Source organism: Pan paniscus, chromosome 12, assembly GCF_029289425.2.
Source record: "Pan paniscus chromosome 12, NHGRI_mPanPan1-v2.0_pri, whole genome shotgun sequence".
NCBI classification, from domain to species: domain Eukaryota; kingdom Metazoa; phylum Chordata; class Mammalia; order Primates; family Hominidae; genus Pan; species Pan paniscus.
In genome coordinates this window covers 65,519,809-65,543,489 of record NC_073261.2, presented here as the reverse complement: position 1 = coordinate 65,543,489, position 23,681 = coordinate 65,519,809, and the positions used below count along the sequence as shown (strand labels likewise).

Here is a 23,681-nt window from a genome sequence, read left to right as displayed (position 1 = left end):
CTTTTTTTTATTTTAGAAGAGGACAAACAGGAAGGAAAAACAGGAATTGAATCCCCTAGTATGTAGTCATGTGTTTCTGTTTTCTCAGAGCCTCAGTTATAGTGAAGAGATACATGACATTTAGATATGAAGCTTGGATCTCAGTCCCTGGTGAAAATAGGGTATTTCCATGAGGTAATCACTGCTCTAAATATGTCAATAGTGTGTTGTCATTCTGTTGAATAGAGCTCCAGCCCGAAGGAATTTCCCTAGGAGCCCTGCTTCAGCCATCTCCCTGGCCCCCTGGGAGGGAGGGGTTTATCTGGTTTTTGCCTTGGTCTGAATGTGAGGTCATCCCCATCACGCACACTCTTCAGGGCACTGTCCCAGGCACTGAGAAACAAAAGGGTGGGAGGTAGACATGGTCTCCATCCAGAGAGAGCAGAGGGTCCCAAGGGTACACAGACAAATCACCATCCTGAGGCACAGGGCCAGGGAAGAGAGCAAGACTTTGTTCATGGACAGGACAGGAAATGAATGAGGGAGCAGACGAGTGGCCAAACTGAGACCCTCTTACCTTTGACAAGTTGACAGTGAAGCAAAGGAAGCAGATGAGGCAGGACTGTGCTCGTGAAGCAGGGTCGGGGGTGCATTTGTAAAGGAAGGAGCCACTAGAGAGGAGAGGCTGTGATAGATAAAAGACAGAGTGAAGGACAGTGGGAGACAGCAGAACAAGATCAAGATGGAGGAGTCAACTTTGGTTTGAAAGAACTTTTCCTCATCTAAAATCCAGGGATTGGCCGGGCATGGTTGCTCACGCCTGTAATCCCAGCACTTTGGGAGGCCGAGGTGGGCAGATCACCTGAGGTCAGGAGTTCGAGACCAGCCTGGCCCACATGGCGAAACCCCATCTGTACTAAAAATACAAAAAAACAATGAGCCAGGCGTGGTGGTGCATGCCTGTAATCCCAGCTACTCAGGAGGCTGAGGCAGGAGAATCACTTAAACCTGGGAGGCAGAGGTTGCAGTGAGCTGAGATTGCTCCACTGCACTCCAGCTGGGCCACAAAGCAAGACTCCATCTCAAAAAGAAGAAGAAAAAGAAAGAAAGAAAGAAAAAATAAATCCGGGGATCAATATAAAAACAGATTTTTCTGGGGAGAGGAGAGAAGTAAGCATAGGGAGTTCCTACTGGAGCCAGGCAGTCCTGGGACCAAGTGCCTGCATTGTGACTTGGAGGAAGTTGCCTCTTTAAACCCGGGATTCATCATCTGCAAGACAAGGTTATTGATACTTGCCTCGCAGATGAAGTGTAGTTATGGCGCCAGCCTAGTGCTTATGGCTGCTGCATACATGGTAGCAGCTGTGATTACTACTGTAACTCATCTCAGGGAAGCAGGAGGTGTAGGCATCCACAGAAGGGTAACAGGGAGAGGATGGTTTAGGGGCTTTGGGGAAATGAGCCGCCATGGGACTATTACAGAGATAGTCAGAAGGCGACTAGAAGGAAGGCCATGAGGTGGTAAAGGACCAGCAAAGGTCCAAGGGCAGGAATTTGGGGCAGTCCATTGGTAACTCTGGGACTTTAACTGGTAGGGTTCAGCAGCCTGGGAGTGGGATCTCAGCAGCCGGGGAGAGGGATTGACATTTCCATTAACATTGTGTGGACATTCACATCCGTGAAGGAAGTGTCTAAACTCTAGTTTTAGGGAGGCTGATCTTTTGATCAGGGTTTGCACAACAAAGCACCACTCCGGTGCCTGTAATTCTAGGACTCCTTGTTTCGCAGCCGTTAGCATCAGACAGGTTTCCACCAGTTTTTGTTCAAGTCACTGCCCTAACAACCTTCCTATGTGTGTGTACAGAAGGAAGAGCCAGATATATGATGAACAATGGTTTATGACAGACCCAACAAATGCCTTTGAGACAGAATGCCTTTGAGATGTTACCTTACGCTGCTGGTCATTCATTTTGACAACTTGGATTGTCAATTGACTTGTAGTAAAAGGAGCACCCTAGAACAGTTTCTAAACCTCAGCACTAACCAGATATGGTGCCAGATAATTCTTTGCTGTGGAGGTTGTCCTGTGGATTATAAGATGTTTAGCAGTATCCTTGGCCTCTACCCACTAGATGCCAGTAGCAGCCCTCCCCGCTGGGGGTAGAATTTGCCCCTGGTTGGGAATCACTACCCTAGAAGTACAATGATAATCCTTGATGAAAACCATACTAGTGTCCACATTTTACTACTTTGAACTCAGCTGTGATCATCTCCCCAAATAGCAGTTCTCCAAGGACCTTCTTCCTTATGGCCAAGTCCCCAGTTGTTGCATCACTTCATTTTGCAAGGCAGAGCTAAATAATTGCAAAAAAGTAAAGCTGAGAAACAAGAGCTACACAAATTTACAGGCATTTCATCAGGAGTGGTTCAAGTTTTATAGAGCCTGAAACGTATGCACCTTAGGAAGCCCTTTTCATGAACACTAATGCATAATTGTAAACACAAAATCGCTAGGGCCCCTCTTGGGGTGTTGGAAGAAGCTGGGGCTCAGACTTTATTGGTTTCTCCATGAACCTGCTTCTATACATCATGCAAACTTATTCTTTGCTCAATTTTCTTCTCCTGTCTGAACTTTTTCCTCCCAGAATACTATGTTGGATAATCCTACATATAACATTCACTTCCAACGTGCTTTTCTCTTGTAAACAATTACTTAAGATATTATCCCTTTTGCTTCTTTTTTTCCACAAGTTATGAAGGCGAAACCATACTGCTTTCAGCTAAAGAGGTGCAAAGTTGATCTGAGACTAGGTAAAAGAAACCATCTAGATCTCAATTTCCCAGGCTATATGGAAAATGAAATTGTTCTACTTATTAAAATAGCATTTCTTAACCTTCTTGTGACTTACTAAAAATGACCATTAACATTTTCAGTGGGTTCCATTTTGGTTTTGGTCAGAGTTTCTTCTGTTTCACTGAGAATTTCGGTGACATTTATCCTTCACTTCCTTTTTTTTTCTGCTGCCCTCTGGGGCTGAGGCTAGGGGATGTGGTGCTCTTGTTGGTCAAACAGCTTCTTTTGGATAGGATTGGCTGAGACCCAATGCTCCAATTCATGATAATAAATCATGTCTTCCTTTTCAAAGTACTCTAATATTTATTCTCATTAATGTTATATGTAAGAAACTGTTATGAGTGCAGCATAAACCAGGCTCGCTTGGGAATCCATCAGTAAATAAGGTCCTCTCCTCACCCCAACAAGGCTTACAGTTGAGTAGGAATGACACATATATATACATAAACAACAGCAATAATAGTGGCCATCATCATCATTTGAGTGTGTAGTATGTTCCTACACTACTCTAAGCACTTTACAAACATACCTCAAAATATAAGGCAGAGTGTGATGTATAATGACAAATCACAAACTGTGTTATCTGGGGCCATATTAATTACAGCTGTCCAGGGAACAGCAGGAACACTTCATGGAGCAAAGGGAATCTGAATGGAGCTCTTGGGGTCACTGTACTCTATCCAGGCAGAGATGCTTCAAGACATAGCACAGACATTCATTTCTTAGTAGCCCTGATGTGGTTCAGGACATGGTATCCCCAAAATACAGCACCTTGGCACACTGAGTATTTCAAGCTGAAGGAATTTGAGAAGCCATTTACTGGAAGGTCTCTCTGACCCTTCCCTGCCCTTCTGCCCTGAAGCAGATCAAAAGACTTTTATTCAAGAGGTGCCCTCCCTATATCCAGAAGAAAGGAACAGTCTTTTTTCTTTTCTTTTCTTTTCTTTTTTTTGAGACAGAGTCTCACTCTGTCACCCAGGCTGGAGTGCAGTGGCGCGATCTCAGCTCACTGCAACCTCTGCCTCCTGGGTTCAAGCGATTTTCCTGCCTCAGCCTCTCGAGTAGCTGGGATTACAGGCATGTGCCACCAAGCCTGGCTAATTTTTGTATTTTTAGTAGAGACAGGGTTTCACCATGTTGTCCAGGCTGGTCTCGAACTCCAGGGCTCAAGCGATTTGCCCACCTCAGCCTCCCAAAGTTCTGGGATTACAAGAGTGAGCCACCGTGCCCGGTCAGAAGAAAGGAACATTCTTATCTCTGAAGACATAGGAACACAAAGAAGAATTTGAACAAACATATGTTGCTAAGCTCCCTGCAGTTTATTATCATTAGATCATATCCCCTTTGTCCTGTTATATTTCTTCATGACCGTCCACTCTTCATCAAAGCTAGCAATAATACACAAGTCTGTTTCTTTGGGTATTCATTTGCTTAAAAGGCCCCTGTGTCACATAAAACATACCAAATAAATTTGCATGTTTTTCTCTTGTTAATCTGTCTTTTGTTATAGAGCTTTCTCCACTGTAAACCTAGCAATGGGTGAGGAAAAGATATTTCTCCTTATGTTCTCACACAATATTTGAAGCTACTTATTTAAAAAATGCAGCCATAACAGATTGTTAAAACAAGAATAGAAAGCAAAGATCACTTTAAGGAAGAGAAGAGAGAGCTATATGAGAAAACCTAGACTAAGAATATTTCTTAGAATTGAGCTAAAATGCTGGGCGCCGTAGCTCATGTCTGTAATCCTAGCACTTTGGGAGGCCCAGGCAGGCAGATCACTTGAGGTCAGAAGTTCAAAACCAGCCTGGCCAACATGGTGAAACCCTGTCTCTACTAAAAATACAAAAATTAGCCAGGCGTGGTGGCGGGCACCTGTAATCCCAGCTACTCGGGAAGCTGAGGCAGGAGAATCACTTGAACCCAGGAGGCGGAGGTTGCAGTGAGCTGAGACCATGCCACTACACTCCAACCTGGGCAATAGAGCGAGACTCCATCTCAAAAAATAAAAAAAGAATTGAGCTAAAATGAAAGTGTCCTGGCAATTTAGGTATCATGAGTTTCATAACTTCACCTTCTTTTCTAAAAAAGGACACACGTGCTTGCTCTAAACTCTAAGAAAGCTGACAGAATCTTTATCTAGGGATGGTGAATGGCAGTAAAATTCTTTTTCACAGATACAGAAATGTCTTTCATGTGTTGATTTCTTACACCTAAATTGTTGTCTTGTGACAGCATTTCTGTGGGGTGCCGAGAAGCTTCGATCTAAGAGTACCCCTTTCTGGTGCTCTAATTCTAATCTGACCGTGGGAGACAGTCGAGAGCAGTGCTTTTCAAGCTCTAATGTGCATCTGAATGACCTGGGGATTCTAAATCAGTCATCTGGGGTGGGGCCTGAGGTCATGCATTTCCAACAAGCTCCAGAGGCTGAAGGCTTAGAGCAGCAGTTCTCAAACCTGAGCATGCATCAGAAACACAGGGGGCCTTGTGAAAATGGGTGACTGGGCACCACCTCCAGGGTTTTTGATATAGTAGTACTGAGGTGGGCCTCAAGAATTTGCATTTCTTGGCTGGGCATGGTGGCTCATACCTGTAGTCCCAGCACTTTGGGAGGCTGAGGTGGGTGGATGGCTTGAGGCCACGAGTTCCAGATCAGCCTGGCCAACATGGTGAAACCCCACCTCTACTAAAAATACAAAAATCAGCTGGGTATGGTGGCAGGTGCCTGTAATCCCAGCTACTCGGGAGGCTGAGGCAGGAGAATCACTTGAACCCAGGAGATGGAGGCTGCAGTGAGCCGAGATGGAGCTACTGCACTCCAGCCTGGGCAACAGAGTGAGACCCTGTCTCAAAAACAATAAATAAAATAAAGAATTTGCATTTCTTTTTACTCATTCATTTATGAGCAGGGAAGTGGTGGAGTGGGGGCAGCGGGGGGCGGTCTCACTATGTTCCCCAGGCTGGTCTTGAACTCCTGAGCTCAAGAATTCTCCCACCTTAGCCTCCTAAAGCACTGGGATTACAGGCACAAGCCGCCAGGCCTAGCGGAGTTTGCATTTCTTTTCTTTTCTTTTTTTCTTTTTTTTTTTTTTTGAGACGGAGTCTTGCTCTGTCACCCAGGCTGGAGTGCAGTGGCGTGATCTCGGCTCACTGCAAGCTCCGCCTCCCGGGTTCACGCCATTCTCCTGCCTCAGCCTCCCGAGTAGCTGGGACTACAGGTGCCCACCACCATGCCCGGCTGATTTTTTGTATTTTTAGTAGAGACGGGGTTTCACCGTGTTAGCCAGGATGGTCTCGATCTCCTGACCTCGTGATCCGCCTGCCTCGGCCTCCCAAAGTGCTGGGATTACAGGCGTGAGCCACCGTGCCGGGCCCAGAGTTTACATTTCTAACAAGATCCTGTGTGATACACATTTTAAGAACTGCTGGCTTAGAACATCCCTCATGACTGTGAGTGGTCCCTCACTGGCTTCACATGAAAGTTGATGGTTACAAAATTCAAGATGAAACAACCATGATAGGCCTTCTAAGCAGGTATTTTGTGAGTTTAAATGAAAAGAGATCCGCATGCCTTATTTAGATAATGAAGATAAGGATAGCTAACATTTATTAATCTTTTCTCTGTGTAACACACTAAGGGTATAACACATTATCTCACTTGGCATCTGGCATGGGCAGCAGTGTTGGTGTTTGATGTTTGGCTGAGGAGCCAGACTTGCGTGCGTGCTGGGAGGGGGTGTTTTCTGCGCACTGTTGTGGTCTGCAGAGGTACCTGCATGCCAGGCCAAACTGTCCCTCAGGAAACACCTTTAGATCTAGACTAGCAGACGCTAGGGGCCTGAGTTCTGCTTCACAGAGTCTGCAGGAAATAAATGAAAGAAGTTGAGGGCAGGTGTTAACAATCATCTGTTTCAACCGCAAAAGTACCTGAATATAGAACAGAATTTGTCAAGCCTGGCGCACAGCAGGAGCACCTGGATGCCCGAGACCCATCCACAGAGGGTGTGATTAGATTGGCCTGGGGAGACACCTGGGCACAGGCATTTTTAAGAGCTCCCCAGCCAGGGTTGAGAAACACTGGTACAGGTTTGATTGCAGCAAGATGAATCGGGGTGGCTGAGGAAGGGAAGGGGCAGAGACCAAATTGAATAAAACAAAACATCTATTCCCAGACTGGATCTCTCTTAAGCATTTGCCAAATTGGTTTTGTGCTATCCTTTAGAACAGTGGTCTTCAAATTTAGTATGCATCAGAGTCACCTTGAGGTTTCCTTAAAGCAGATTGCTGGACCTACCCCCAGAGTTTCTAATTTAGCAGGTCTGGGGTGGGCTCAAGAATTTGCATTTCTAACAAGTTCCCAGGTGATGCTGATACTGCTGGTCCCAGAAGCCAGTTTCTTTGCTATTAAGACCTTCATTGCAACATACAGAAGGATGCGTATATTTATTTTCTACTTATTCTCAACTCTTTTTTACTGAAGCAAAAAAATACAAACAAAAGTGAAAACAGGCCGGGCGCGGTGGCTCATGCCTGTAATCCCAGCATTTTGGGAGGTGGATCACCTGAGGTCAGGAGCTTGAGACCAGCCTGGTCAACATGGTGAAACTCCACCGCTACTAAAAATACAAAAAGTAGACGGACATGGTGGCATGTGCCTGTAATCCCAGCTACTCAGGAGGCTGAGGCAGGAGAATTGATTGAACCCAGGACGCAGAGGTTGCAGTGAGCTGAGATGGCACCACTGTACTCCAGCCTGGACGAGAGTGAGATTCCACCTCAAAAAAAAAAAAAAAAAAAAAAAAGTGAAAACATGTGAAATCATTCATAATCCAATGATAGCCACAGTAGATGGCTTTTTTTTCCCACATAATACTTATGTATGTATATAGATTTTCTTTCAGAAATTATAATGGTCATATGAAGAATGTGTTTGCATCTAGAAAGATATTTGTGCATTATTTCAAGGTCCTTATATAATCTATATAATACACAAAATCTATATAATTTTTGCTATGAGTTTAGAATTATAACAAAGTTTATTTCTTTTGATAATATCTTCAATATTATGTAATAAAAATAACTTTAAAAATCTACATCTAGCTATTTTAACAAATGTTAAAGAGGCCACAGTCTTGTTAAAATGCTATTTAAGTTGAGGTCTAGTGGTATTATTTTGGTAAAACCCCTGATATGTTAAAATTGTAGTAGGATCTTTTATCAAGCTACATAGCTTGACCCATAAATGTTTTTCATTTATGAAACCAGAATATCTCCACAGAGGAGATCCATAGAAAAAAGAAATCAGAATAAAGTCAGGAGATACTAAGGGGTCTCCACGTTTATAACCCTTTTCTTAATTGAGAATAGTCGCGAATAGCGAAGACTAAGAGTGGCATGCATTCAGAATTTGTCCCTCACATGTAGGACAAGAGTTAGAAAACCAGCCCACACCACCTGGCAGATGATGGCACAATTGGATGTGGTTGTTTAATTTGCAGGCTAAAAGATTATAGTCTTAAAAGGAAGACAGAAAAGAATTTAAACTAGGCCACTACAGTAAAACACAAAAATACAAATGAAGAGACAAAACCTCCACAAAGGACCAGGCAAATAAAAATACCGAAAAGCTGCAACTGTTCTGAATAGTAAACCTGAAATTAAATTCAGGAATTGCTTAAGGGAGGACGGTCAGGAGCAGCCCCTGAAGGCTGGTGGTAGTCTTCATTCACTACCTCAGGGGGGAAGCCTGTCCTCACTTTCAGAGGTGTGGAGGTGTGGGCCATTCCTGTTGCCTTCCTTCCCTCCTGAAGACAGCCCTGTCCCCCCACCACCTAGAGGCACTTTCAGCAGCACCCAGACACAGTCCTCAATCGTCCCCCTGGGACAGAATGGCACCAACAAAGGAGAGGGCAGTGTTCTCACCCCTGGCTGCACTCCTGAAAACACCTGTCCCGGGCCCCACCCGCAGGCTTCTAATTTAATTGGTCTGGGGTGGGAAACTAAGCAGCAGTTTTGCTTTTTGTTTTTTTGTGTGTGTGTTTTGTTTTTGAGACAGGGTCTTGCTCCATTGCCCAGGGTTGGGGTGCAGTGGTTCAGTCATGGCTTACTGCAGCCTTAAACTCCTAGGCTCAAGCAATCCTTGTGCCTCAGCCTCCTAAAGTGCTGGGATTACAGGCATGAGCCATCGTGCCCAGCCAGTTTTGTTTTCTAGTTGAAGTAATATATAAATAGCCAAAAAAGTGCACAAGTCATGTGTGCAACTCAGTGAATTATCACAAAACATACATTTTTTTATATTTGCATAACTGGGTATATCACAATTTGTCTGTTCTGCTGGGCATTTGAGTTGTTTCTAGTTTGAGCAATTACAAATAATGCTGCTGCAAACATCCTTGTACGTGCCTTCCAGTGCATGTGCGCACACTTTTATCTGGGTATAAACTGAGGAGCAGAATTGCTGGATTGCAGGGTAGGTTTTGGTTCCATTTTAGTAGATGCTGCCAAACTGCTTTTCAAAGTGATTCTACCAATTTATACTCCCATTAGCAATGTTTGTGAATTCTAGTTGCTCCGCAATGTTTGTGAATTCTAGTTGCTCCACATTCTAGCAAGAAAGCAGTATACGTAAAAGCTCCCTGGGTGATTCTGCTGTGCATGAGGAGAAGAACCACCAATGCCATCATATATCACATGCTTTGCAAATGGCATATGGTCTCACGTGTGCTGGAGTGCTAGGGATACAGGGCATAGACTATGATGTCTTCACAACTATCCAGGAAGAAAACAGTACAGACATTTGTGTTCCCTTTTTGCTAATAAGGACACAACTCAAAGTTAATTGACTTACCAGAAGTAACACAGCCATGTAGTGACAGTCAGGACTAAAACCCAGAATTCTTGATTTCCATCCCTTTGCTTGTCCCAACATACAACACAGCCTTATTCAGAAGATGTCCAGTGTATAGAGGTTTGGGGCAAATCAGATGTCGAGGCACCTTCTCAGTTGTTTGAGAGTTTCTGTACCAGAGTTTAAGAAAAAAAAGAAAGCAGAATAAATGACTCAGACTTTCCCTGCCACCAAAGTCTCAGGCCTTGGTTGTGAGAAACACAGAGACCCTCCCTTCAGACAGGAATGAAGAACAGGAAATGTGTCCCTTCTGTGCCTGGGACTCTACACAACCAGAAAAGTGAAGGATGCCTTCAGGAGCAATTTGGCCTGAGTGTCCCTCAGACCATCTAGGCTCTGACCCCCAGCTCTTCCCTGTCCTCACCGGGTGACATTAGACAAAGGGTTCAATTTCTTCGAGTCTCGATTTCCTCATTAGTAAAATAGGAATAATAATATACATACTTTAGGTTCTAAGAAGTGAATATTATCTATAAAAACAAACATGTAGTAAGCATTTAATACAATGTAGGTTTTTTAATTTTTATTTTTAGACAGTGTCTTGCTCTGTTACCCAGGCTGGAGTGCAGTGGTGCTATCATAGCTTACTGTAACCTCAAACTCCTGGGCTCAAGCAATCCTACTGCTTCAGCCTCCTGAGTTGCTGGGATTACAGACATGTACCACCGAGCCCAGCTAATTTTTAAATTTTATTTACTTATTTATGTAGAGATGGGGTCTCACTGTGTTGCCTGGGCTGGTCTGAAGTCCTGGGCTAAGGCCATCCTCCCACCCCAGCTTCTCAAAGTGCTGGCGTTACAGATGTGCACCACTGCGCCCAGCCTGATATTCTTAATATTACCAGAAACAGCCCATGAGTCCTCTACATCTTCAATTTTTCCCTCTCTACTGAATCCTGTTTTTTCCTCTCTATTGGATCTTTTCCATAAATATAAAAGGCAATTATTTCTCCTATTTTTTTTTTTTTTTTTTTGAGACAGGGTCTTGCTCTGTCACCCAGGCTGGAATGCAGCGATGCAATCATGGCTCACTGCCACCTCGACCTCCCAGGCTCAGGCGATCCTCCCACCTCAGCCTCCTGAATAGGTGGGACCACAGACATGCACCACCACACCTGGCTAATTTTTGTATTTTTTGTAGAGATGGGGTTTCATCATGTTTCCCAAGCTGGTCTCAGACTCCTGGGCTCAAGGGATCTGCCCACCTCAGCCTCCTAAAGTGCTGGGATTATAGGAGTGAGCCACCACACCCAGCTTCTCCTATCTTTAAAAAAACTCTCCCAACTCTTCTTCCTCCTCTACTTCCATTTCTCTCTTCCATTTACAACTAATGTCCTTCAAAGAGTTGTCTGTGGTCACTGACTCAAATTCTTTGTTTGTTTCCTTGCTTGTTTGTTTATGGAGACAGAGGTTCGCTCTGTCGGCCAGGCTGGAGTGCAATGGTGCCATCTTGGCTCACCGCAACCTCCGCCTCCCGGGTTCAAGCGATTCTCCTGCCTCAGCTTCATGAGGGGCTGGTATTACAGGCATGTGCCACCACACCTGGCTAATTTTGTATTTTGAGTAGGGACGGGGTTTCTACATGTTGGTCAGGCCGGTCTTGAACCCCCGACCTCAGGTGATCTGCCTGCCTAGGCCTCCCAATGTTTCTTCATTTTTTAACCTTTTGTATGAGACTTTCACCCTCTCCACTCCATTGGCACAGCTCTTCTCAAGGTCACCAAAGACTTTGACTTTCCTAAATGCAATAGTGGATTCCCCAGTCCTCATCTTACTTGCTCCATCAGCAGCACTGGGCATGGTCAATTGCTCCCTTTTTGATTCATCTTTGCTTGGCTTCCAGGACACACAACACACTCTCCTTATTTTCCTCCTGTCTCACTGACTGGCCCTCCTGTCTTTTTTGCTTGTTTTCCTCTTCTTCGTAATCATAAACACTAGACTGTTTCAGGGTTCATGCCTTGGACTTCTCTTTTCCATCTACCATCATTTTCTCAAAAATCTCATCATCTTTTGGCTTTATTTTATTTTACTTTATTTTTGAGACAGAGTCTTGCTGTCGCCCAGGCTGGAGTGCAGTGACGCGTTCTTGGCTCACTGCAACCTCCGCCTTCCTGGTTCAAGTGATTCTAATGCCTCAGCCTCCCAAGTAGCTGGGACCACAGGTGTGCGCCACCATGCCTGGCTAATTTTTGTATTTGTAGTAGAGACAGGGTTTTGCCATGTTGGCCAGGTTAGTCTCGAACTCCTGGCATCAAATGATCCACTCGCCTCAGCCTCCCAAAGTGTTGGGATTACAGGTGTGAGCCACGGCACCCAGCCATCATCTTTTGGCTTTAAATGCCATTTATTAATTCCAGACTCCCAAAATTTATCTCCAGGCCCTGACCTCTCCACTGAATTCCAAACTGACTAGTTACTGGGCCTTTCCACTAGGACATCTCACAGGGATGTCAACTCCCGTAACTGAATACCTGATCTTCCCCAAACCTGGACCTGTTAAGTCATCTCTTTCAGTTCATGGCAATTCCCTTTTTTTAGTTGCTCAAGTCAAATTCCCTGGATTACTGCAATAGTCTCCTAACTGGTCTCACCCTTGTCCTTCACAGTTTATTCTCCGTCTCCCAGGTCCAAGCGATTCTCCTGCCTCAGTCTCCCGAGTAACTCTATTTTCAAAATATTTCCAGAATCTCACAACTTCTCACTGTCTCAATTACTACTGCCCTGGTCTAAGATACTTTCTTCTCTTCCCTGGATTACTGCCATAGTCTCCTAACTGGTCTCACCCTTGTCCTTCACAGTTTATTCTCAACCCAGCAGCCAGAGTGGTCTTGTTAAAATGTAACTCAGATCTTGTCCCTGCACTGCTTAGATTATACAGTGGCTTCCCATCTGGTTCAGAGTAGATCCAAGTCCTAAGAAAAGCCCTCCATGACCCCCACCCACCCACCTACACCTTTCTGACATCACCTTCTACTCTTTCCCATGCTCACCCTGTTCTCAATTCAGCCGCGCTGGCCTGCGGACGTATCCCTAACCTTGCCAGGCTTGCTCCTGCCTCTGGCCTTTGCACTTGTTCTTTGTGCTGGGAATGCTTCACCTCCTGATGTTCTCATGCCTCTTCCCTCCTCCTCCCTTTTTTGGTTTGTTTGTTTGTTTTTGAGACAGAGTCTTGCTTTGTCACCTAGGCTGAGTAGCGCGATCTCTGCCCACTGCAACCTCTGCCTCTCGGGTTCAAGTGATTCTCCTGCCTCAGCCTCCGGAGTAACTGGGATTACAAGCTCCTGCTACCACGGATTCTCCTGCCTCAGCCTCCCGAGTAGCTGGGATTACAGGCTCCTGCTACCACGCCCGGCTAATTTTTGTATTTTTAGTAGAGACGGGGTTTCGCCATGTTGGCCAGGCTGGTCTCGAACTCCTGACCTCAGGTGATCTGCCCACCTCGGCCTCACAAAGTGGTGGGATTACAGGTGTGAGCCACTGTGCCTGGCCCAGGTCTTTAACTGTCACCTTCTCAGTGCTGCTTTCCCTGGCCACTCTCCTTTATTTTTTCCCTAGCACTTCTCACCACCGAACACGCTCGCACACACGTGTGCACACACGCTTGCTGTTATTATTAATCTTGTTTATTGCTTGTTTTCCTCAATAGAACGTACATGGCATGAGTGCTGCAGGGTTTTTGTGATTTCAGTTCACTCCGTTTTCCCCAGCACCTGGAGCAGTGCTTACCTGTAATACAAGCTCAGTAGATGTTGCTTTAATGAATGAATTAGTCCCTATTCACAAAGGAAAAATAAAACATCCTTCGCAAAAAGAGCTCCCGGGGGAAATCCCTAAGAGGTCTTTGGCCCGAGAGAAACACAGTTAAAAAGTTGAAGGGGGAAATTGTTTTGGTTTTCCCCTTTCTTTCTGAAAGTTCCATTTAAGGAAGACTAGCCAGGCCTGGCCTAGCAATCCCTTTCTAATCCTTAATATGCCTTAATGAGAATGCAGAAATGAGTGGGAGTGTGGCAGGCCAATTCTCCCTGACAATCGCACAGACAGGCCTGCATGACAGTCGCACAGACAGGCCTGCGTAGCACCCGTTACACAGACAGATTTCCACAGCGCTGCCTGAACATTGAGCAAATAGTTAAACCTAGAGAAATCGGTGCTGAGACATCCAAGCTAGAAATGAAACATACAGTCAGTAGGAGCCTTGCATGGGCTTCTCCCTTGCTGGAGCAAACCAAAATAATAGAGACAGTTTTACATTCCTAGTGCCAGGACCCATCTCAGGTCGACAAAATCTGAGACAAGTCAAGGTTACAGAGGCAGCTGTTTTAATAAATTCATTGGGAAGTCTAAGGCAGCTCTCCAGACCAAGCTGTAAAAGAGATAAGATAGAAATAATCACTCCGTACCACCATAGACAGGCCTTGAAGGTACTGGGGCCCTTTTAATCAGACTTAGCATTTCTTTTTTTTGCCTCTGACCTTCTAGTTGAAACAAAATTGTTTCAACAAAATTGTTGTGTCACAGCCTTCCCATTAAAAATTCCCATCATCCTGGTCAGGCACGGTGGTTCACGCCTATAATCCCAGGACTTCGGGAGCCCGAGGTGGGCGGATCACTTGAGGTCCCAGGAGTTCGAGACCAGCCTGGGAAACATGGTGAAACCCCATCTCTACTAAAAAAAATACGAAAAAAAAAAAATTAGCAGGGTGTGGTGGCTCACGCCTGTAATCCCAGCTATTCAGGAGGTTGAGGCAGGAGAATCACTTGAACCCAGGAGGCAGAGGCTGCACTTAGCTGAGATTGCAACACTGCACTCCAGTCTGGGTGACTAAGCAAGACTCTATCTCAAAAAAAAAAAAAAAAACAACCAACACTATCCAGTGGCATGTCCTAAGAAAAAAATTAAAAAGCTATTTTCAGCCTGTGTAAATTAAAGGTGGGAGAGGGTGGAGGAGATGCTGACAGCCCCAGTGCCTGGTAGACAGGGGGCAGTTTGCTTTGCTCATTTATATACAGTAGTGATCACTGAATGGCCAACCCATCCTCCAGCTGGGACCAGCCATCAAAGACAGATGAGGCAGCCACTTACCTAGTACGATCAGAGGGAGACCAAAGACTCTGTTGCACCAACCCCTTGCCACGGTATTTACTGTGCTCTGATCAGGATAGCCCTTCCTTGGGTAAAGACCCCATGTTTCCAGGGGCCACCTTTCAAAGCCCCAGATGTCCTTGTGGAAGGCAGAGGGTTCAATCCAAGACAATCCTTTACACCTGCCAGTTCCAAAAGAGGTCTACACCATATGTGTCTAAATATTTAAAAGTTATAATCAAGCCAACAAACTGATGAAATATGTTCCATCTTCCTACCCTGATGACAATTTGGAAGGCTGGGTTCAACTTCAGAATTCTCAGACTCTACTTAGACTTCTTTGCCAGAAGTGGTGGCACATGAAGGGCCAGCCAGCCCCTAGCCCCAGCTCATGTCCAGCCTCCCTTCTCCTCCCACCCTGGATCCCTCCCACACCACAGGGGCCTCCCGTATAGGTATGTGGGCACCCCTGCCTGCACTTTCAAGCTCTGTCCAGCTGCCCCTTGGGTACTCTGGGCTTTGGGATGCACACACCACGAACGTAGTCTGCCCTTGAGAGCACCAACACTGGGAACAGGCCTGCAGGAGAGCTGGGGCTCTTTGAGTTCTCAGGTTCCCAAACTGTGATCTTGAAGGAGAACATGGGCTCCGGGCTGGGGAGGAGTCGCCTTGGTCCTAAGGACTCTTCACCCCATGGAGAGGGGCATGGCAGGAGCAGGCCCCTCTAAAGTGCAGGACTCAGGGCAAGGGCCCTCTTGCCAGTTCTAATGAGTGAAGCAGAGGACAGAGAGATGCCAAGGAAGAGAGAAAGGAGAATGTGTGGACAGCATGGGATGCTCCCTGGGGAGGAGCTCACAGTGAGGAGTCCCTGGGCAGCCAGGGGGCCATCCCAAGATTGGGGAAAGAAAAGCTACGAAAGCAGGAATGTGAAAGGAGGTGAGTGGAAAGTAAAAAGGCACTGAAAACAAACCTACTTGATAACAAACCTTGCTCTCTTTGGGTATATTTTATTCATGTATGTGTGATGCACTTTTTGTTTGTTTGTTTGAGACAGAGTCTCGCTCTGTCTCCCAGGCTGGAATGCAGTGGTGCGATCTCGGCTCACTGAAACTTCTGCCTCCTAGGTTCAAGTGATTCTCATGCCTCAGCCTCCCAAGTAGCTGGGATTACAGGCGCCTGCCACCACACCCGGCTAATTTTTGTATTTTTAGTAGAGACAGGATTTCACCATGTTGGCTAGACTGGTCTCGAACTCCTAACCTCAGGTGATCTGCCTGCCTCAGCCTCCAAAGTGCTGGGATTACAGGCATGAGCCACGGTGCCCAGCTGATGTATGCATTTTTAATTGAACCATTAATCCTACTCCCCAGTTCATGGCACATCATCATCATCCTTATTATATATTTGGGTGGTAAAAGGTCACTTTTGTTTTATTTATGTATTTATTTCCTTTCATTTTCACTCCCCAATGCCCACCCCACATCCCCATTGGCAACAATTTTGTACACACAGGGGGCCATCCTGACCCCTCTCTCTTCACTCCTGCGTGCAATAGCCCTGTCTGAACCCAGGAACCATTCCTCTACATAGATCTGTTATGTCTCTTCAAAGTGGTCATGCATCCTCCATCTCCAGGACAGGATATAGCTGGTTCCCTCCTAGGCCTTGCAGGAAGACTAGAATATGTTAAAACTTCTAGAAGGCCTTGTTAAGCCTAGAATGGACTTTTGCATAGATCACCCCACCTTGGACCCTGTAGAAAGGAAGTGCCAAAATCCCATTAGAAGTCATTTTCATCTGTAAATAAGTCCCTAACATGTTTTATTATTATGTTATTTTGAAGCCTATTACATTCCAGTATCATATTTTAACCTCCTAAAAAAGAGTTTGTCATAAATGTCCTACAGTGGATAATGTGCCTGTACTAATTTTTTTCCCCAGAAAACGGTCTAAGTTTCTGGCTACCACATGTATAATAGTAATTATCATTCTTTATCTTTTATATTGCAGTTATCTCCTTCAGTCATTTCCTGATAATAAATCATTTTGTTTTGTCATTTCTATTACCTTGGCATACCAGAAACATGGGTAGATTTTTATTAACATAAAATAGTTGATTGACTCCTAATTATAGCATCCAAAGTGCAGACATTTCAAATCTGGCTGTCATCCAGTCTGTCCCTGGATCTAAGGCAAAAAAAAAAAAAACTAAAAAATAAGATAAAATAAAGGAACTCTGATTGTTTCATAGGAGTGTGTGTGCGTGTGCGTGTGTGTGCATGTGTGTGTGTGTTAAAAAATAAATTATATATCTAAATTATCCTGAGGCCAATTTAAAATAAACTTTTAGCATCGATCCTAATTTTCCCCTTTAATAACACATTTATATCTTTTTCTTCTTTTTGTATTTAGAGACAAGGTCTCACTTTGTTGCCCAGGTTGGTCTTGAACCCTGAGCTTAAGGGATCCTCCTGCCTCAACTTGCCAAAGTGCTGGAGTTACAGGTGTGAGCCACCGCACCCAGCCAGATTTAAATCTTAATATGAACTAAATGACCCTTTCAGCCAGAACTGGCATCTTCCAGTAATTTCCCAAAACGACAAACACAAAGAGGTGAGGCACGCAACCCGTGTTCTCTAGGCCTTTTAGAAAACATGGAGTTGTTCCTTTGGCCACATATATGCCAATCTACGAGAAAGGTGATATTGTAGACATAAGGGAATGTGTACTGTTCAAAAAGGAATGTCCCACAAATGTTATCACGGAGAGACTGGAAGAGTCTACAGTGTTCCACAGCATGCTGTTGGCATTGTTGTAAACAAACAAGTTGAGGGCAAGATTCTTGCCAAGAGAATTAATGTGGGTATTTATTGAGCACAGCCACCATAGCATTATTAAGCACAGCCGCCATAGCTTCCTGAAACATGTGACGGAAAATGATCAGAAAAAGAAGGAAGCCAATGAGGAAGGCACTCGGGTTCAACTGAGGTGCCAGCCTGCTTCACCCGGAGAAGTGCACTGTGTGAGAGCCAACAGGAAACAGCCTGAGCTGCTGGACTCTCTTCCCTATGATGAATTCATGGTGTAATCGGTGTAAAAAAAAAATTAAAAGACCTCTGGACTGTTAAAAAAAAAAAAGGGAAGAAAAAAAGAAAACAACAACAACAAATAAATAAATAAATAAATGCACCCTGACCAAAATTGCTAAACAGTTTTTTCCAATCCCATTTATTTTGGTTTTCTAGAAATGTGAACATATGATAAGTTGTGTGGGAAATTGTACGCGTGTGGTATTAGCAGGGGCAGCTTATTATTAAGATGTCTCTGGTGGTAGTAATGTTTCTATGATATCATAGTTGGAAGTTATTTAATTGAAAAAGGTAAGATATTGTAAATAAGAGTTAAATCCATGGTTCGAAAAACCATGCCTGAAGACCAGCTCTTAGGGAATATGGGCTCTGAGGATCAGGACGGGAGAGACGGCAGCAATTGGTCCAGGGAGATGCTCTCCCATCCTGAGAGTCAGAGTTGCCCCGTTGCCTTTGCAGTCCCCTCCTTGTTAATCTAAAGTGTGGTTCCTAGGAAACTAAGGAGTTGTCACTAAGGGAGAGTTTAGATGTTTTATCAGATTAGAATTTAAATACTTGATCAATGGGTGCTAACATAATTAGGTCCTAACAAAATTGCAGGCAAACTCTAAATGAAGAAGTGCCTTTGTCGCTGCTGCCCTAATTGGGGTTTGGAGGTATCTCAGGACTCAAGTTGGGAGATCTTTCCTATCCAGGGCAGCTGTTAGCTCACGAAGGATTTTTGTGCAAATTAGGGAAGGTCCTCCAGATAGACTGACAGAGCCTGCAACCAAGGTGCCTGGCCAGGAGTGTGGGGCCTGGGCTATAGCCCCCACCATAGCCTCCACAGTACATGTGGCTGTCCTTCTGTGTCAGTGTTCAAACAAGTTCTAGCCTCCCCCTGGACACCCTGTCTCCTTCCAGTGACTACCTTAAACCTCAGTTCCCCTTTCCACCCTTCTGTAAAGTCACCAGTGGTTCCATGTGGCTAAGTCCAAGGAACTGGTTTTGTTCCTCATATTACTGCCCACTTAGGAAACTCTGACCCTGCGGATCACTCTCTCCTTAAAATGCTCTTGCCTCTGCCTCTGTGACGCCACATGCTCCTTGGGTTTCTCCTCCTACTCTCCTTTTTCCTCTTAGTTTGGGGCTTCCTCCTTGCAACCATGTTTACATGTAAGCTTCACTCAAGCCTCAGTCCTGACCTTCCTCTCTTCCTATTCTCGACTCTTTCCATGACCTCAGATATGATTCCCACAGCCAGGGAAAGCCTTATTTCTCTATCTTCACGTCCATCCCGGAGGGGACAGTACTGGATCACCTCCCCTGGCTGTCTCTCCACCATTTACCACTCTTTTCCAAAGACCAGGTAAATGAACCGATGGGGGGATGGAAGTGGGGTTTGGGGAAAGGCTGCATAAGCTCTAGGGAGCCAAACTGGACCATATGGGTGGTCTGGCAATTTCACCAAGGGGCCTCTGCCTCTGCCGAGGGGAGGTCCACAGCGGAGTGGGGAGATTCAGTGCGGGGGAAGGCATTAGGAAGATTAGTGGTGTCTGCAGAGTCCCAGCTGCATTTTCCAATCCAACTTTATCAGCAATAAAGTTGATATTGATCCCTAGCTGTGGACTCATTCTACTTCTCAGTTGGTTCCAACTCAGTGGAAGGTAGATGATGTGTACGTCTACCACCACCCTCAAAACCCGCACAGGGCCCAAAGCCCAGGAAAGCTTAAGGAACGGGCACAGGGATGGAGACTTAAGATACACCCAGTAAGAAGGATGCTTTGGACAGGAGGGGATTCTAGGTCGTTTACTTATTTAGGATACAGCAGTTTAATGAGACTGGTGTCACAGGACCTCAGCAAACTCAGGCCTTTGCTACCTTAGTATACACAGGTTGCGCAGACTTTTGTAAATGATAGATCTAAGCATGTGCCGCCAACATTAGAGGAATCGTTCAGTCACTTAAAACTTGCAGAGCTTCAGTGACTACATTCTTTAGATATCAGTAGTTGGGATACTTTTTTGTCGTGCCTACCATGCTTCTCAGGCAGGGACAGGCCAAAGGAAGCTAAGCTCCATGTGGGCTACAGCTTCGGTTCTCAAACTCTCACATGCATAAGAGTCACTGAGTAAGCTTATTAAAATACAGTTTCCTAGGCTTCCACTCCATGATTGAGTAGGTCTGGGGTAAAATCTAGGAATTTGCATTTCTAACAAGTTCCTAGGTGATGCTACTGGTCTGAAGACCACTGGGTTAGAGTACACTAGCCTGTGTGGTTCTAGCCTTCCACGCATTCAATCAACTGCTTCAAATTCTCTTCCTATTTATGTTATGTTGACCTGAATCCGATTTTAGGGCCAAGAAAAGAACTGTGGTGGAATTAATATCCTGATTCTGTACACTTACCTCCAGACTCCTAGAATCACCCTCAAAACCCATGGCATAGTTTAAAGTCCTCTGTAGATTTATTACTTAACCCTGGCCATGGTTTTGATCAGAGACCCAGATTTGGAGGTTCAGCCACAGAGGGTAGTGGCTTTTTATCAATGAACAGATAGAGAAACTGGGGACCTTATTTTACAGGTGGCTGGCCATCTTTTGGGGCATTAATGAAAATATTAGTAAAACCAAAGATTAAGAGGAATAGGTTGGATGGGGTGGCTCACACCTGTAATCCCAGCACTTTGGGAGAACAAGGTGGGGAGACTGCATGCCTCCAGGAGTTTGAGACCAGCCTGGGCAACATAATGAGACCTCATCTCTAAAAAAAAATAAATAAATAATTAACCAGGAGTGGCTGTTTATAAATGCCTATAGTCCCAGCTACACAGGAGGCTGAGATGGGAGGATTGCTTGAGCCCGGGATATCAAGGCTGCAGTGAGCCATGATTGTACCACTGCACTTAGTTAGCCTGGGCACAGAGCAAGACCCTGTCTAAAAAAAAAGAAAAAAACTGGCCAGGCGTGGTGGCTCATGCCTGTAATCCCAGCACTTTGGAAGGCTGAGGCAGGCAGATCACTCGAGGTCAGGAGTTTGAGACCAGCCTGGCCAACATGGCGAAACCCCGTCTCTACTAAAAATACAAAAATTAGCCAGGTATGGTGGCACATGCCTGTAATCCCAGCTACTAGGGAAACTGAGGTAGGAGAGTCACTTGAACCCGGGAGATGGAGGTTGCAGTGAGCCAAGATCACGCCCCTACACTCCAGCCTGGGCAACAGAGCAAGACTCCATCTCAAAAAAAAAAAAAAGAAACCAAAAAACCAAAAATGAATAGTAAAAAGACCTGTGGCAAGAACACACTGTCTCCAAGAATCAAGGAGGAGCTGAACTGATTGAGACACGCTGACCTTGAAGTCAGAATGAGAGCAGTTGGAGAGAAAGAGAAGTAATGCAGCTAGGCTGATAATGGGGGAAGGGAGGACAGCAGGGGAAGAAGCCTGGGGTTCAGCCAGAGACACGCCTGGGTTGTTTGCAGCCAGTGTCCATTCTGACTGGCTAAAGCTGAGCCTTACCACCACTGCCATGTAGAGGGAAGGATTTCCTTAAGAGAAATGTTTTGATTGTGAAGGCAAGACTAGTCCAATCTAAAAGGCAAAGGGAGATATGCTTGGACCCAACCGCTCTCAAATAAGGTATTATTAATAGAGACTCTTTTCCTTTCGCTACTACTAGGCCAGAAAGGGTGACTTGGGTCCAAAGAACTCCAATAAAAAAGGAGAGATTTCAGAGAAGAGAATGGAATAATCTACACACCTACCCCACCCTCAACCAGGGAGCATAGTTCCAGGAAGCTCTTGAGAGGTCCTCTCTTAAAAGGTCAGATAAGGAGTCAACAGTAAGTTTAACTGGGGAAATCGCCCTTTAAAGACTACAAAAGTTATACCAGGTAGTCGTGCAACTGTGGCCAGATTTGGGGAGGGAGGTCTGGGAAGATGGGCACAGAATGTGTCCAGCATTACCAGTGAGTTTCAAGGTGGTTCAATTAGAATACTACAGGTGGGAATGTAGTCATTGTATGTACCTTGAGGGGACATACCCAGGAAACTTTTGGAGGGGCCCTTTCAGAGAAGGCACAGGAAGATGAAGTGAGCTGCAGTGAACCAGGCAGGACAGTGGTAGATGGAGTCCAGGCCCAGGTTAGATAATTGGTCCAAAAGGACAAAACCACCTGCAAGGAGAAAGAAGGACAAGATATGTTTCAACAGTCATGTTGTTTGCAGATTCAAAACTTCATAATTTCATACTGCTCACTATGGTGTACCCCATGAAGCAGAACTTAAGGAGCATATCAGAAGAACAAATGTCCTGACTCAAAAACAAAGGGAAATAAAGATGAAAACACTAATCAGTACAGCAAACAGTGCTGGCTGACATGCGATAAAGAAGGAAATGGTCAACTGAAGAAGCAAGGTAAAATGTGAAAGACTGGGCTGCCCTGTCCTAAAAAGAGAAGTGGAACAACAGAGGCATATAGACGATCACACACATATTCCACTTCTCAGTAAAAGACAGAACATAACGTAATCTACTGTTGCCTTTGACACAGCTTTAATCCTCAAGGCAGGGAAAGGCAGTGCTCTGTGGACCAGCACATGGCAGAGATATTTGTCCTCACTAGGCCTTAGTGAAAAGCCTCAGAACCACAGACAAACATGTACTAAGAACCTTCTATGTGCCAGGTACTGTTCTAGGCACTGGGAGTACAGCAGTGAACAAAATGAAGACCTCTGCCCCTGGGAACATATATTCCATAGCAGCTTCAGTTGAGGAATCCACTACTAGTGAATCTCCAGATTAAACAAGTGAGAAAACTGCCCCAAGAGGTAGGTATCACAGCCTTATGAAAATCCAGGCAACGGCCGGGCACAGTAGCTCACATCTGTAATCCCAGTACTTTGGGAGGCCAAGGCGGGCAGATCATTTGAGGGCAGGAGTTCAAGACCAACCTGGCCAACGTGGCAAAGCAAAACCCTGTCTCTACTAAAAATACAAAAATCAGCCTGGTGCGGTGGCATGCACCTGTAATCCCAACTACTTGGGAGGCTGAGGCAGGAGAACCGCATGAACCAGGGAGGCGGGAATTCCAGTGAGCCGAGATTGCACTACTGCACTCCAGCCTGGGTGACAGAGCGAGGGCAATCGCTCCTAGGCATTCAAAAGGGGTGATAAATATTTAGGGATTTTGCATGGCACAACCTTAACAGCTTAAAATCTTCCACAGAGAGAGTATTTACAACAAATGAGAAAATACTGCCAATCAGGGCTTATTCATTTATTTATTTGAGAGAGCCAGTTTACCAGCACACCATTCCAATGGCTGCTTACGAGGGGACATGGGGCTGTGTTCCTGGCTCGACGGGGACACAGGGGAAATGGAAATTAAGGGGCTTTAAATCTACAGAATGGGGAAGAAAGGATTCTCCAGTAACTTTTTTTTTTTTTTTTGAGATGGAGTCTCTCTCTGTCGCCCAGGCTGGAGTGCAGTGGCGGGATCTCGGCTCACTGCAAGCTCCGCCTCCTGGGTTCATGCCATTCTCCTGCCTCAGCCTCCCGAGTAGGTGGGACTACAAGCACCCGCCACCATGCCTGGCTAATTTTTTGTATTTTTAGTAGAGACAGGGCTTCACCGTGTTAACCGGGATAGTCTCGATCTCCTGACCTCATGATCTGCCCGCCTCAGCCTCCCAAAGTGCTGGGATTACAGGCGTGAGCCACCACGCCTGGCCCCAGGATTCTCCAGTAACTTCTAAAGCATCACTGAAAATTTCTAAATTTTCC

At 45.3% G+C, this 23,681-nt stretch overlaps 1 long non-coding RNA gene across 1 annotated transcript in view; it reads right to left on the bottom strand.

The window, feature by feature from the left end:
• Positions 1 to 23,681, bottom strand: part of LOC117979159 (uncharacterized) — a 58,877-nt gene that overhangs the window by 12,346 nt on the left and 22,850 nt on the right. Inside the window, exons 2-3 of the long non-coding RNA XR_004669841.3 lie at positions 21,940 to 22,071; positions 9,681 to 9,850 (exon numbers count right to left, since the gene is read on the bottom strand). This is a non-coding gene — a long non-coding RNA (uncharacterized LOC117979159). The remainder of the gene's footprint in view (positions 1 to 9,680; positions 9,851 to 21,939; positions 22,072 to 23,681) is intronic.